This window comes from Lampetra planeri, chromosome 40 (assembly GCF_965212315.1).
Source record: "Lampetra planeri chromosome 40, kcLamPlan1.2.h2, whole genome shotgun sequence".
Lineage (NCBI taxonomy): Eukaryota > Metazoa > Chordata > Hyperoartia > Petromyzontiformes > Petromyzontidae > Lampetra > Lampetra planeri.
In genome coordinates this window covers 9,945,489-9,962,188 of record NC_136146.1, presented here as the reverse complement: position 1 = coordinate 9,962,188, position 16,700 = coordinate 9,945,489, and the positions used below count along the sequence as shown (strand labels likewise).

Here is a 16,700-nt window from a genome sequence, read left to right as displayed (position 1 = left end):
ATTGACTTTTCTCCGGGTATTTGTCTGCTGCTATAAATATCCACGCGATGATGATGATGAGAAGCTACTTGGTTGAGCTTTCATTTGTGATAGCCAGGTCGCTTCTGAGAAAATAAGCTACAAAGCAGCTCAGTGGAGCCTTACCTGTTCAAATAAACGATAGTTTTGATGAGGTTTAAGTTCTGTATGCCTACGAGACTTGCACTTGACAAATAGACTGCCAGAGATAAGACATTGGCACTCTTTAATGCATCGACGCCAGGAACCAAAGAGTTGACCAAAGTTTAAGTGATACAAAACGTAGAAACAGACGACCTGGTCAGAATGATGATGCAAGTGGAGAATGGCACTGTCTGGACACATTATGTAGGATGGGACAACAGCAGGATAATTGAAAGTGTTGTTGTTCAATTTCGATTTAAAGTTTTCGTGACTGCAGGGATTCATCTTCTTGGTTCTTTCGGTAAAGTCACGTAAAAGGGAAATAATAAAATAATAAAAATAAAACATAATAAAATAATTATAACGACGTTTCGTACACAACGCAAGCAGCCGTCCTCAGGTGAAGAGCAGGTCTGTCGGAAAGACAGCGTCTGAATGAACACCACCAGGCTTGGCAGCGTATATTTAAGCTGGGTTGGAGGGGGAAGAGCGCCTTGACAAAGGAATTTGCATATCAATAGGAATTTAGCATATTTATGGGAAATGCAGATATGGGATTAGTCACTACTTGTGGAATGCGTAGAAGGTGGGCGGGGGGTTTCAAAGTCATATTATGCCGGTGCATTATGCAGGATTAGCAGCATCAAAGGGAGAGAGTAGGGTTAGCATTAATAAAGGGAAGGAATGTTAATAGTATGGAGCTGCAGCAACTAAACCACCACGTAAAAAACTAAAATATAAACTACATCAGTATCATCAACATACTAAATATACTCTCCAATAAGCTGAGCTACTAACAGTAAGTCATACATTACAATTCTATGTTCGAAAAAAATATAATATGCCTCCAGCTAAACTTTTTTCTCTTACATCACACGGGTCTACCCCGTACTATATACTGCCATAGACAAACCCAACATAAAATTATATACTGTATTACTATACACCACCCTATACCTTAGACTATACATTGTAATATTACACTATGTATTATTCTACCCACCCTACTGTATACCACACTACTGTATATTCACTATACAATTACGATACTATATATTACCTCATACATTATATTAAAAATTACACTTTTATACTATTTATTATTATACAATCTGCTATACATTATACCATTGACCGTCGCGTGAAAGGTACTAAGAGGAAGCAACAAAATATGTCAATGGGAGAGTGGTGATAGGAGACTTGCAGCGGAGCAAATAATCCATTCCCTGCGGAGAATAAAATATATATTGTCAATGCCAGTGAGTGGACTGCGGTCTGAAAGTCACCGTAAACGTGAATACGATCAGTTAAGATCCGAAATGGTTTATTACGTCCTTCCAATGATTGCTGAGCCAGAATCCATCTTCTCGGTTGAAATTGTCACTGTGTTTGTGTAGGGGTGTTACGGAGGGGCTGTATACATAGGATCACACGGGAAACAAACACAGTGGGCGGGGCTTCGTGAGTGCACGGGGAGGTGCTCTCAACGACGTCCGCACAGGGCAGCCTGGGGGGGCTGGCCCCACCCCTCAGCGGGGGGTTTTGGTATAAAATGGAGATGAGCCAGAGAGCTCGGGGTACAATGTTAAAGCTAAACCAGTGAAGACCGAAGATCGTCTAGCTAGAGCCCTGGACTCCCCTGGGTCGCCGCCCTTGTCAGGGCCGCGCAGGACCGAGCCAGCGGCGTGGTCCCGAGAACCAGAGCTAGTGCTCTGGGACTCCGGGTACCGTAGCCCGACTTACCGGTGTCGGGCCAGACAGCCTCCCCTAGCCCGTTAGTGGAGGACTAGGAGGTAGGTCAGAGATAGCTAGCAGTGTATTCCCAGCTAGCCGGGTGAGGGGGCCGATACCCCCCTCCCAGTGTTGTATGTCCGCGGTTGTGACAACTGTTGCGGAATAAATACGTGTGCCTCAACCCCGGCGTCCAAGAGTCCTCAACGATATTACATTTGTATATGTGGATCGCCTCATGAACGAATCTCTCATGGTAGCCAGATGGCTTGCAGAGAACCTCTGTCTTGGAGAAGTCAATGTCATGTGAGCCCACTGAATTGTAACAGTGATCTGCCACGGCTGAGGTGTTTGTCCTACCGGGTTTCAGGTCTGCTTTATGTTCACGGATGCGGTCCGAGACATCTTCTTGGTTCTTTCGGTAAAGTCACGTAGAATGGAAATAATAAAATAATAAATATAAAACATTATAAAATAATTCTCACGACGTTTCGGCCACAACGCAAGCAGCCGTCCTCAGGTGGAGAACAGGTCTGTCGAGAAGACAGAGCCTGAATGACACACCCCAGGCTTGTAGCGTCTATTTAAGCTGGGATGGAGGGGGGAAGAGCACCTTGACAAAATAATTTGCATATCAAGAGGGATTTAGCATGATTATGGGAAATGCAGATATGCGATTAGTACTACTTGTGAAATGCGTAGGAGGTTTGGCGGGGGGTTTAAAGTCATATTATGCCCGTGCATTATGCAGGATTAGCAGCATCCCCCCTCCATCCCAGCTAAAATAGACGCTCCAAGCCTGGGGTGTGTCATTCAGACTCTGTCTCCTCGACAGACCTGTTCTCCACCTGAGGACGGCTGCTTGCGTTGTAGCCGAAACGTCGTGAGAATTATTTTATAATGTTTTATTTTTATTATTTTATTATTTCCCTTCTACGTGACTTTACCGAAAGAACCAAGAAGATGAATCCCTGCAGTCACGAAAGCTTTAAATCGAAAGGTCCGAGACATGTAGTTTAATTTATCCAATGTAACTGCTACCACAGAGGCAACTTGGTTTGTAGACGCCAGGGTACTGTATGTCTGGAACCACATATTTTACAGACGGGACCAAATCACGGATTTTATGTACTGTGTTGAATCGGACCTGGATCTTGTGTTACATCAGGATTTTGGAGATCTTTTATGTGACCCCAGCAATGTAGGGTAAGGTGATGGTTTTGAAAGGCTCCTCAACAGGATCCTTCTTGATGGTTGGAGTGATGGCTTTGCGGATTGTGTAGTAGGAGTAACCATTAACCTTAAGAGCTTGGCGTACGTGCTTGAGTTCACTGGCAATGTGTTCCTGGTCGGAGATGCATTGGGCTCTATGGTGTAGAGTCTTGATGAGGGAATTCTTCTGGGATGGATGGTGGTGGGAATCAGGTTTTAGGTAAGCATCCGTATGGGTGGCTTTCCTATAGACATTGAACCATCAGGTCTCCTTTTAATTAGGACTCTTGGAACCTCCCAGTTCAACCAGTCTACACAACAAAGGCTCATTCCTAGCAGCGGCTTTAGCCGCACCAACTTCACAATAATAATAATAATATCCAGGGGCCTGCCTTGGCTCCTCCCACCCTCAACCAGTATATATACAAAGACGGTTTTCTTGGAATTTCTCTTACTTGATACAGCAATCGTGCTGTGACGGTTCCACCTGAAGACGGAAGCTTGTGTTGCCTCCGAAACGTCGTGATTTTTATTTTATTTTTATTTTACTTTTATTAATTTTACATTTTTTACCTTCGTGACTTTACCGAAAAAAAACTAAGAATATGAAGCCAACAGAGTGATGGCGACATCGTAAGGGATCTGTGCCGGAAAGACGCGGCCACGACTTGTGGCCACGTCGGCACTCCAAGACGGAGGGGGGTGAGAGTGGAAACACCACGTGACCACAGTGGACGCACCTACTGCGGGCTATCTGCCCCATGCCACGTGGTGACGATGATGCGTTGAACTTCGTTTGCACCGTACGTCGCCGACCGTGCCAATCGGTGGTTTGCGGGAAAAGGTAGATACGCCAATGAAGGCCGGCACGGCACACGGGGGGGGTTGGTGGGCGGGCCAGCGAACCCACCGCCCGACCGCCTTTGTCTCCCCGGTGAGCGATGTGTTTACACACCTCGCAGGGTACTAATTTGAGGCTGAGTCGACCTAGGGGAGGCCCAGGATTGGGTTCAGACAATCGAGACGAGGTGTCGCTATGCTGCGAGATGGGAATCGAACTCGGGTCGGGAGACACGTTGAGGGAGGGGTGGGGGGGGGGCACGTGCAGGGGGTGATGGCATCAACCCAGAGGGCGGGGGGGTTAAGTGCATTGGGGCTTTCGGCAGGAGGAGGGCCGGGGTGGCGGAGGCGGTGAGGAGGAGGTGGAAGAACGTCGATTGCAGTGACAGCTGTGGGATGGAGAACGGAGCGATGAAATCGGTTCGTGTGAGGTGGCGGGCGAGGGGACGGGGGTGCTGGTGGGGGGGGGGGGGCTGGTGGGGGGGGGGCTGGTGGGGGGGGGGGCACGTGCGGATCGTTACATCGTGGGATCGCGAAGAGGCGACGGCGGCTCGCAGGGGCGGGCGCGGGGATGTAGACCCTGCTGCAGGGGGTTGCCCACAGGCTGATGTTGATGATGATGGTGATGAGGATGATGGTGATGAGGATGATGGTGATGAGGATAATGATGAGGATGATGGGGACGATGATGACGGAGATGATGATGGTGATAAGGATGATGATGATGTGGATGGTGATGAGGATGATGGGGATGATGGGGGAGATGATGACGAGGATGGTGATGATGTGGATGGGGATGATGATGACGGTGCATGGCGCTGATGGGGAGCGGTGGCGTCTCTCAGCTGCACCGCCTCGTTCAGCGTGCGCGCAGGTCGCGCGACGCCCCCAGAACCTCACCCCCACCCCCCACCTCACCCCCCACCTCACCCCCACCTCACCCCCACCTCACCCCCACCTCACCCCCCCACCCCCCACCTCACCCCCCACCCCCACCCCCCACCTCACCCCCCACCCCCCACCTCACCCCCACCCCCACCCCCCACCTCACCCCCACCTCCCACCTCACCCCCACCCCCCACCTCACCCCCCACCTCACCCCCACCTCACCCCCACCTCACCCCCCACCCCCACCCCCACCCCCCACCTCACCCCCCACCCCCACCCCCCACCTCACCCCCCACCCCCACCCGCCACCTCACCCCCACCCCCCACCTCACCCCCACCTCCCACCTCACCCCCACCTCCCACCTCACCCCCACCCCCCACCTCACCCCCTCCCCCCACCTCACCCCCACCCCCCACCTCACCCCCCACCCCCACCTCACCCCCCACCTCACCCCCACCCCACCCCTCACCCCCCACTACCCACCTCACCCCCACCTCACCCCCACCCCCACCCCCCACCTCACTCCCCACCCCACCCCACCCCTCACCCCCACCAACCTCACCCCCACCCCCTCCCCACCACCCACCTCACCCTCCCACCTCACCTCACACATCGCCTCACCCCCAACTCACCGAAACCCCCACCACCCACCTCACCTCCACCACCCACCCACCTCACCTCCACCACCCACCTCAATCCCACCCCCCACCTCACCCCCCCACCCCCGCCCCCTGGCTACACACCGCTAGTGGAGTGGAGCCCTGTCCCTTACCCAGCGGTGAGCTGCGAGGGCGTTGCGGGCGACCTGTGCTAAAGTAGAACGCGCAAACAGAAGTAATAATATATTACAATAATAATAATAACTACGCAACTAATTGGTAAAACAAACAAACACAACTATTAAAACCTCTCGGTAAGGCTGGGATTAAACAATAAACAGCAGCAACAACAGCAACAGTAGCAGCAACAACAACAGCAGCAGTAACAACAGAAGCAGCAACAACAGCAGCAGCAACAACAACAGTAGCAACAACAACAACAGTAGCAACAACAACAGCAGCAACAACAACAGCAGCAGCAACAACAACAACAGTAGCAACAACAACAGCAGCAGCAACAACAACAGTAGCAACAACAGCAACAACAGCAGCAGCAACAACAACAGTAGCAACAACAACAACAGCAGCAGCAGCAACAACAACAGCAGCAACAACAACATCATCAGCAGCAACAGCAACAACATCAGCAGCAGCAACAACAACAACAGTAGCAACAACAACAGCAGCAGCAACAACAACAGTAGCAACAACAACAGCAGCAGCAACAACAACAGTAGCAACAACAACAACAGCAGCAGCAACAACAACAGCAGCAACAACAACATCATCAGCAGCAACAGCAACAACATCAGCAGCAGCATCACGCGTTCCATGCGTGGCTCCATCTCGTCGCTCTCTCGCCCCCCGAGTGTCACAGCCACACCGCTCACGCTGCTCACCACCACCACCACCCCCCACCACCCACCACCCACCACCACCACCCACCACCACCCACCATCACCACCCACCACCACCCACCACCACCCACCACCCACCACCACCACCCCCCACCACCCACCACCCACCACCACCACCCACCACCACCCACCACCACCCACCACCCACCACCACCACCCACCACCACCCACCACCACCCACCACCCACCACCACCACCCACCACCACCCACCACCACCCACCACCCACCACCACCACCCACCACCACCCACCACCACCCACCACCCACCACCACCACCCACCACCCCCACCACCCACCACCACCACCACCACCACCCACCACCCCCACCACCACCACCCACCACCACCCACCACCCACCACCCCCACCACCCACCACCACCCACCACCGCCCACCACCCACCACCACCACCACTCAGAGCCACTTCGCGGTTAGCGAGTGGGCGGCTCGCGTCGCGGGCTCTGGGCCCATCGAAATTGCTGTCGCGCGCTCGAATGGTCGTCGCAAATTGAAATTAATTACATATCATTTATTTTATACATGTAGCTATATATAATATACTTATATATAATGGATATATATATAAAACGTGATATATGATATATACGTTATGTATCTATCATTATATATAACGTTTTATATGTAACATATGTAACTTTATATATGATATATTACTATATATAACTATATATAATGATATATATGCAACTTTTTTTGTGAACCTTATGGAAAGACCCCGGAGTCCCGCCATAAGGTTCATGTGTACAATGACACAAATTAATAACAAAAAGAGAGATATTCTCTCGCTGCGACTCAATTTCCCATTGACCGCGACAAATCAGAGCGGAGGTGCTCTCGGTGAGACAGCAGACACGGGGCGAGCGCTGCCTCTCTTCTCTGCAGGGAGGACACTTAAAGAGTGGCGAGCTGCACGCGGATCTCCTCCTACCACTACGACTACTACGACCACTCGTCCCTCCTCCTCCTCTTCCGTCTTCTGCCTTCTTCTTCTTCCGGTAAAGTCACATGGGAAGAAAAGTAAAATAAAACAAAAGATTATAAATCACGACGTTTCGATCGCAACACAAGCGGTCGTCCTCAGGCGGAAAAAAATAATCCAGCAGTGGAACTGCTGAACCAGCGAGAGAGCTGTTACAACAAGAGGTTACATTTATGTGGCGATGGGCAAGCAAGCGGGGTCTGAGCTGGAAAGGAATTACATTCCCGGACGCAAGCACGTCAGTTGTGTTAATGGGGGAGATTAGGGAGAGAGAGATTAGCATGAAATGAGCTTCCGTCGCCGCATAAGAGTATCGTCCCCGCATATGCGCACCACAGCAGTGTTAATTGGAGATTGGCACTATGATGATGGGAGAGATTAGACAGGGAGATTAGGGGGATTAGTAAGTTAAAGTCACGTTTATGTGTAACACAAGCTGCGGCGCTGCCAACTGCGCTGTGAGGCAAGCGCCTCCACGCAAGAGAACCACCGCAACGGTGGTCGCGCCAGTAAGACAACACAAAGCCAGAACCATCGGTACATCGAGGCTAAGGGAGCAGAGGTGGCCATGTTAGTGAGACCCCAGCCCGTTAATGCAGAGGCACCTAACAGGGCAATGCAACTCAGAGAGTCGGAGATAACAGCCAAACGTCAGGGAAGAATGGAAGCACCACAGCAAGTTACGACTTTGCTTGGTTAATAACGTCCTTCCAGTGATTGCTCAGCTTATACCCATCTTCTCGGTTGAATTTGTCTCCATGTTTATATATCTGGATGGCTTCATGGACAAATCTTTGATGGTAGCCCGAAGGTTTGCAGAGTAGCTGGGTCTCGGAAAAAAACAATATTGTGCGAGCACACTGCATTATAACAATGATCAGCCACTGCAGAGGTATTGGTTCTGTCGTGTTTCAAATCTGCCTTGTGTTCGCGAACACGGTCCGAGACATGTCGTTTCGTTTCCCCAATGTAACTGCTGCCGCAGACACAACTTAGTTTGTAGACACTAGGGTATTGCATGTCAGGAATGACATCCTTCACAGATGGGATCAGATCACGGATGTTATGTACTGTATTGAATCGTACCTGGATCTTGTGTTTAAGATTTTGGAAATATTTTGGTAACACCTACAATGTATGGCAATGTGATGGTTTTGATTTGGTCCTCAGATGGTTACAGGGGCTACAGCTTTGCGGATTGTGTGGTCTGAGTATCCATTGATCTTGAGGGCTTGGTGTACGTGCTCCAGTTCACTGGCTAGGTGGCGCTGGTTGAAGATGCAGCGGGCCCTATGGTGTAGTGTTTTGATGAGGGAGTTCTTCTGGGCCGGATGGTGGTGGGAGTCAGGCTTTAAATAGGAATCCGTGTGGGTGACTTTCCTGTAGATGGAATGTCCCAACGAGCCATCAGGCCTCTTCTCGATCCAAACATCAAGTAATGGTAGCTTTCCTTAATTTTCCACTTCCATGGGTAATATGATGGATGGGTGTATGGAATTGATGTGGTTGAAAAACTTGTTCAGTGCTGGCTGGCCATGTGGTCAGATGACGAAAGTGTCATCTACGTATCTCTTCCACAGGGAAGGACGTAGGGTGGATGTCAGGATGGCATGTTTCAAGTTTCTTCATGAAAACTTTCGCTACCACTGGTGGTAAGGGAGAACCCATAGGTGTACCTTCATTTTGTTTGTAGAATGTACCATTCCAGATGAAGTAAATGTTGGTAAGGCAGTGCCTCACCAAAGTTGGTACATCAGGATTAAGTCCCTATTGGACCAAGTCTTCAACGATTGCTATGGTGTCAGGTACAGGTACCTTAGTGAACAGAGAGACGACATCGAAGCTGATAAGAAAATCATCTGGAGACAGTGAAATGTCCTTGATTAGATAAACCAAGTGAGCTGAATTAAGTACTGCTGAGGTGGTCTTTCCCGTGAATGGAAGCAGGGTCTCAGACAGAAATCGGGCCAGTTTGTAGGTATGTGAGTTGATGGTAGAAACGATAGGACGGAGTGGAGTACCTTGTTTATAGATAGTTGGAAGACCATCAACTCTGGTGGTCTAGCAGCCGAAGGTTTTAGAGAGAGCTGCGTGTTCGTTTCGATTAAAAAAGTCGAATTAGTGATGATATTGTTGTTTTTTTGTAGCCAGGTGGTTGGTAGGATCTTTGTTGATTTTAGTGTAATGCGAGCATAAGCGGGGTTCGCTGCTGGCCTTTGGGCCAATCATACGGCCCGGGGTATTGGGGGGGCAGAGCCAGTATGGGGGCGTATGTGAAGGTCCGCCGCTCACCTCGGGTCCAATCGGAAGCGAGGTGAGTGGGGGGCGGAACCTAGGGGCGGAGCCAGCAGGGCGCGATGGGGAGGCCAGATCTGGAAGGTGCAGAAGGGCGTGGTGAGAGGGAGGAGACAGGGTCACGTGGTGAAGGGGATATAGGTGGGAGCGCGGAAGGGCTCCGGGTCAGTTGTTGGAGTGAAGAAGCTGGACCACATTGGGTGGCCGGAGGGAATCCGCGCCATCAGCCACGTGGCTGCAGGAGCTTCAGCACACCGTCGGCCAGCGGTGTGCGGAGCGGGGGGAAGCACGAAAGACTGACGAGAGAGCGCGTGAGGGGCGCCTCGCGAGGAGCAGCTAGTCCGGTGTCGGGACCAGCGGGGTGCGGGTGTCAACCCGAATAAAAGAGTGACGGAGACCAAGCAGTGCGTGGCGAAGTCCTTTATTACATTAGTATAACTGCCATTATTAAGAATGTCCTGGATTTTGTTGTTGTATGTGGTTTTATCCATGATGACCGTGGCATTGCCCTTGTCGGCTGAAAGAATGACAATGTCACCTCTCTTTTTCAATTGAGCGAGTTCAGAGTGCTCGTCCCTGCTGATGTTACTAATGGGTTTCTTAGCATTTATGAGGATGGCGGCGATTTCAGATCTTGCCACGTCGGCTGGGATGTGACCTAAACCTTTGAGGGCTACGTCAACCTGGGCAATGATATCATCCACTGGGATGTGTTTGGGGGTGACTGCAAAGTTCAGCCCTCTAGCTAGTTACATGTTAACAAGATTGATGACAATCTTGTTAACATGTAACTTTTAAACGTGTGGATCTGGCTTCTTTTTTGACAGAATGTTGAATTTAGCAATCAGGTTAACTTTACATTTGGTTGACGTTGTCGCGGCAGAAGAAACAGTCATGTTATCTACAAGGTCCCAATCAGATGTGGACATTTTATCTGTTAATGCTAAGTGTGATTTTGAGAGACATTTGTCTAAATTATCAAGTTCAAAACGGAGCAGTCTTATCCTCTCTGAGATTAGCGATAGGCTGGCTTTGAACAAGATCTATTTAGCGTTAGAAGTGACAGCAGCAGATGTGAGTGTAAATGCGATCGGTATTACCTTGTTGTCGCAGCATCTCGTGAGAAAGGTGAGCGACTCGATCAGGTGAGCCTTCTTCTTCCATCTCATTCTTCTGCCTTCTTCCTCCGCCTTCTTCTTCTGCCTTGCTCTGCCTTCTTCTGTCTCATTCTTCCGCCTACTTCTGTCTTCTTCTGTCTTCCTCCCACCTTCTGCTGCTTGCGTCTTCTTCTTTCCGTAATTTGAAACCCCCCAAGCCAAACAATCCCAGCGATGTGAACCTCAAAGTGACGATGTGCCCCGACACGGCACCGACGGAGAGACTCACTCACTGCCACCGTCGCTTCCCCCACCTTGTGAAGACAGAATTTGTCCTACTCTTCCATTCTGTGGGCCACAAGGCGTCTCGGCAGGGGTGGCAGTCACCCACGCTGTACCCCACCACACGGGGCGATCCTGCCGATCGCTGACAGACTGTCGTGAACGCATTCACGCACCTGCTGGGTGGACAGGGGTGGCGGTGGAGGAGGATTTAAGATGCCTGCCCCCATTGTTTCTGCTGCCGCGCCGGGAGATGGAATAAAACCGGTGAGCTCCTGGATTCAACTAAAAACTAAACTTGAGCTATTTAAGCTATTTTTTTCCAGGTAAGGTCCCACTGAGCTATGGAGTTATTTTTCAGAAGCGACCTGGCCATCACAAATGACAGTTCAACGAAGTGGCCATATCATCTGCATCATCACGTGGAAATTTATAGCAGTGGCCAAATATTCTAAACGAGTGATGTTGATTGTAAATGCGCAGGGGAAAAAACCGGAGCACCCAGAGAAAAATCCACGCAACCACAGGGAGAGAGAGAGAGACACGCAAACTCCAAATATACAGCAGGCGTCAGGGCCAGGATCAGGATCGAAAGCACGACCTCCTGCATACCAGGCGAGGGAGTTAACATCTCATCGCCACCGTAGATTGCGAGCCCAGTGCGCAAGCTCAATGTCCCATTGCCACCACCGCAGTGGCCGCTTTCCCCCCTCCGCTCTTGAAACCAGATTTCAATACGAACATCAATTCTCTGCTTTTATGTTGATGGATCAATATGTGGTGACACCGCGTTTTGAAGCACAATGCACGATGTCAAAACAAAAGCCGACTTAGTGGGGGGAGAGGGGGCATGGTAGTTGGAGGGAAAGCAGAGGGGGGGGGGATCATCTGAAAAAGATAAGACGAAGAATTGTTACCGGCATCAAAATCTGGGGAGCAGTGCTTGAAAACTCCCAAAGATACAAAAGATGCTGTTAACGAGCAGCGCCTCTGAAGGTCGGCACTGTGGCAGACGAGGCGGGGGTTGCGTGGCCAGCACCACGCCTGGCCGCCTTTGTCTCCCAAGTGGTGATGTTTACTCATCGCACCATGTACTCATTTGAGGCGGAGGCCCAGAACCGGTTCAGGTAATCGTCACTGGTGTTGGCCGTGAGCAGAAATCGCTCTTCTGCCCTCCGCTGTTGTTGGAGGCGGTCTGCCTCCAACATCGCTGGCACCAATTTTTCACTCAGCTCCACATCCTCCCGTACCGCATCACTGCACCTCTTCTCGAGCCCTTGCCGTGCCCGTTTAGCCCCCTCTATTCGGTCAAACAGAAGTTGCTTGCACACGCGGTGGCTGGGCATGTGGGCGACAACACCCAGCCAATGCAGCCTCGCCTGCTGGAAGAGATCATTAATTGGAAGGTGTCCAGATCTTTCAAATGATCTGTGATCCCACGTAATACAGTCTGGTTAAATTCAGGATGAATCGTAGGCAAGCCAGCCTGAAGAGTTTCGAACCGTGTTTCGCAAGCATAGAGAAGGAGGGCATAACTGTGCCTGAGAATACCCGCAGCTTCGCCTGGAGCGACAGGCCAGGTGGATTCCACGCAACGTTGTGCTGCTGATGAAAAGTTAATGCCGCCCGGGGCTGAGACCTCCACTGCCAAACCATATTGTGCTCTGAAGCGCACTGCCCAGCTACAGAAACGTCTATACTCTCTCCAAAACTGCCCCATCACTCATGGAGAGCGGAGGGAATGGAGTATTTGATGGTACAAAATACCCAGGAAAATGCTTTGTTTTTGTGGGACTGATGGTAAGGCCCCCATCTCTGAGTAGCATGCCCCAGGTTCAGCAGTAGCGCCTCCAACTACTTCTCAGAGTGAGCAGCAACCACCAGATCATCAGCATACATAACATGGTTAATCAGTAGGGAGCCATCCCTTAACCGCACCCCTACCAGATGGAAATTCTACTGGTACGTTCATCGAGAATTGGGTCACCAATTCTCGATGGACGTATCAATTCTCGATGGACGTACCAATTCTCGATGAGGCGCAGGTCCCCCTTCTTGGATAGCAGCGAGGCCACTGCTTTCCTGCAGCTCTCACCCTTCTGCAGGCTCTCTGTCAACAGTGGCAGTAGTGGAGGGCCAAGCTCATCCCAGAAGGCCACGTGAAACTCAACCGGCAGGCCGTCAATCCCCGGGGCTTTACCAGCTGCGAGCCATTTCCAGCGATGTGGAGCTCCTGCATGGTGATGGGGCTGTCCAGACGATCCCGCTCAGGGACTCCTGAGGCAAGGCCCCCGTCCAGTAGCTCCTGAACAGCCTTGTCGTGTTTGGTTTCGGCGGCGAAAAGTAGCGAGTAGAAATCCCCTGGTGGTCTTGGCGATCTGGAAATGTTGTTGGTGTTGGCTGGTGCTTTGTTTAAGCGGAAGAAAAACTTAGAGGGAGAGTCAATCTGCGACAGGTGCTGCATCTTTTGCACAAAAAGCATGATGTACCTGCTCGTCCGTGATGGACCTGAAAAGCCGCTGCTTCTCCCAGTCGCGTCTCACCCTGTTGTGTGTCGTGGGATGAGCTCAGCTCCGCCTCTAGCGCCAGCAGCTCGTTCTGCAGTTGGCCACGCCACCTCGTTCTTGGCGGCGGCATGCTGGCTCATGAACTGCTGACAGAGAGCCCTGACCTGCGCCTTTGTGTTGTCCCACCATAGCTGGTGGGAGCTGAAGCTGCCTTTGGCAGGCAGCCACTGAGTCACGAGCGTCCCTCTGAGTGATGGGTGCTGCAGGGGCACGGAAACAACAGCAATGAAAGGAAAAGGTGAGAAGGAGCAGAGAGGAGAGGAGTGAGAAAGAGGAGTGATTGTATTGTCTGCAATGAAGCAGAAAATAGGAAGGATGTAATAGAGGGGGGAGGAATGGTGGTGAGAGCTAGGGTTATGAGCAGGCCATAGGCCTGCCGAGTAACGAGTATGTTAAGAGGAGGAAGGGGTACAGAGGTGGGAGACAGCACGACCCTGTGTTGTTGGAGGCACTCACAGTGCTGGAGGAGAGATGATGAGCACTCGATGGAGCTCGGAGAGTGAAAGAGGTCGCCGGGAAGTACAAACACTCTCTCAGGTGAGTCAACGATGCATATGAAAAACTAGGCCCTCACTAGCAGGTAATGGGAACGCTTGGACTACGATAGACACACTCTCTTCCCAGCCTGCACAGAGAGAGAGAGTTAGACTTTTGACTTTTTAGACACCTTTTATTGCCGCCAGCAGCAACAGCACTGGATGCGATTTCGATACAAAATACAAAGTCACCAGCAACAAATATAAGCGCTATAAATCCACGCGCTGTGGCGCTAAATACGCCGCGCACAACACGAAATAAAAGTCACGTGGTTGTGGTAGTCATCGCGCACGCCACGGTGACGAGCGAGCGCTTCAGAAGGTGAACACGAGGGTGGCGTCCACGCTGGTACAGAGAGGGGCTTTTCTGGCCCCCCAGCGTTCGAAGAAGACGCGCTGCACATCACCGACATGTGTGTGGTACGCGTGCTCCAGCCGGAGCCGCGCCTTGAGCAGGCCCCTGAAAACTGGAAGCACAGAGCAGCCGTCAGTGTCACCTTCCAGCATTTATTTTCTCGTCTTGTACACCGCCATCTTCGCTTGAGCGCAGACGAAGTTGGCGAGGTCGTGGCGCTTGTTAGCCAGGCAAGGTGAGATAGAGAGAAAGTGAGTGAGAGAGAGAGTGTGAGAAAGTGAAATAGAGAGAGAGGAGAGAGAAGGAGAGAGAGAGAGAGCTCGTCCGTTATCGGATTTGGCTCAACAGTCTTGGGGAAGATGTGGAGGATGAGGGCAGTTATGGAAGCTCGGGATAACACCAGACCTGGATAAGAGGGGTAATTAATAAAATCGTTGGGTAGCACTGGCTGCTCGTCACCGCGTGGCTGCTGCTGCCTTCCCACTCCTCGTCTGTGGTTCTTCCTCCTCCTGGTGCCTCTGAATCGTCCTCTCTCTCTGAGTCGCTCTCTCTCTTTTTGAATCTCACCTCTCTCTCTGAGTCGTCCTCTCTCTCTGAGTCGCTCTCTCTCTTTGAATCTCACCTCTCTCTCTGAGTCGTCCTCTCTCTCTGAGTCGCTCTCTCTCTTTTTGAATCTCACCTCTCTCTCTGAGTCGTCCTCTCTCTCTGAGTCGCTCTCTCTCTTTTTGAATCTCACCTCTCTCTCTGAGTCGTCCTCTCTCTCTGAGTCGCTCTCTCTCTTTTTGAATCTCACCTCTCTCTCTGAGTCGTCCTCTCTCTCTGAGTCGCTCTCTCTCTCTGAGTCGCCCTCTCTCTCTCTGAGTCGTCCTCTCTCTCTGAGTCGTCCTCTCTCTCTGAGTCGTCCTCTCTCTCTGAGTCGTCCTCTCTCTCTGAGTCGCTCTCTCTCTCTGAGTCGCCCTCTCTCTCTCTGAGTCGTCCTCTCTCTCTGAGTCGTCCTCTCTCTCTGAGTCGTCCTCTCTCTCTGAGTCGCCCTCTCTCTCTCTGAGTCGCCCTCTCTCTCTGAGTCGTCCTCTCTCTCTGAGTCGTCCTCTCTCTCTGAGTCGCCCTCTCTCTCTGAGTCGCCCTCTCTCTCTCTGAGTCGTCCTCTCTCTCTGAGTCGTCCTCTCTCTCTGAGTCGTCCTCTCTCTCTGAGTCGTCCTCTCTCTCTCTGAGTCGCTCTCTCTCTCTGAGTCGCCCTCTCTCTCTGAGTCGCTCTCTCTCTCTGAGTCGCCCTCTCTCTCTGAGTCGTCCTCTCTCTCTGAGTCGTCCTCTCTCTCTCTGAGTCGCCCTCTCTCTCTGAGTCGTCCTCTCTCTCTGAGTCGTCCTCTCTCTCTCTGAGTCGCTCTCTCTCTCTGAGTCGCCCTCTCTCTCTGAGTCGTCCTCTCTCTCTGAGTCGCCCTCTCTCTCTCTGAGTCGTCCTCTCTCTCTGAGTCGTCCTCTCTCTCTGAGTCGTCCTCTCTCTCTGAGTCGTCCTCTCTCTCTCTGAGTCGCTCTCTCTCTCTGAGTCGCCCTCTCTCTCTGAGTCGCTCTCTCTCTCTGAGTCGCCCTCTCTCTCTGAGTCGTCCTCTCTCTCTGAGTCGTCCTCTCTCTCTCTGAGTCGCCCTCTCTCTCTGAGTCGCCCTCTCTCTCTCTGAGTCGTCCTCTCTCTCTGAGTCGTCCTCTCTCTCTGAGTCGTCCTCTCTCTCTGAGTCGTCCTCTCTCTCTGAGTCGCCCTCTCTCTCTGAGTCGTCCTCTCTCTCTGAGTCGTCCTCTCTCTCTCTGAGTCGCCCTCTCTCTCTGAGTCGCCCTCTCTCTGAGTCGCCCTCTCTCTCTGAGTCGTCCTCTCTCTCTGAGTCGTCCTCTCTCTCTGAGTCGTCCTCTCTCTCTGAGTCGCCCTCTCTCTCTCTGAGTCCGCCTCTCTCTCTGAGTCGTCCTCTCTCTCTGAGTCGTCCTCTCTCTCTGAGTCGCCCTCTCTCTCTGAGTCGTCCTCTCTCTCTCTGAGTCGCTCTCTCTCTCTGAGTCGCCCTCTCTCTCTGAGTCGCTCTCTCTCTCTGAGTCGCCCTCTCTCTCTGAGTCGTCCTCTCTCTCTCTGAGTCGTCCTCTCTCTCTCTGAGTCGCCCTCTCTCTCTGAGTCGCCCTCTCTCTCTGAGTCGTCCTCTCTCTCTGAGTCGTCCTCTCTCTCTCTGAGTCGCCCTCTCTCT

The 16,700-nt window shown here is 51.7% G+C and overlaps 1 protein-coding gene across 1 annotated transcript in view; it reads left to right on the top strand.

The window, feature by feature from the left end:
- The first annotated feature begins 14,471 nt into the window (after positions 1-14,471).
- The window catches only part of LOC144731863 (metabotropic glutamate receptor 2-like), a 38,632-nt gene continuing 36,403 nt past the window's right edge, over positions 14,472-16,700 (top strand). The window contains 1 exon segment of the mRNA XM_078613162.1: positions 14,472-14,716. The gene's annotated coding sequence lies outside the window, so the exon portion shown is untranslated.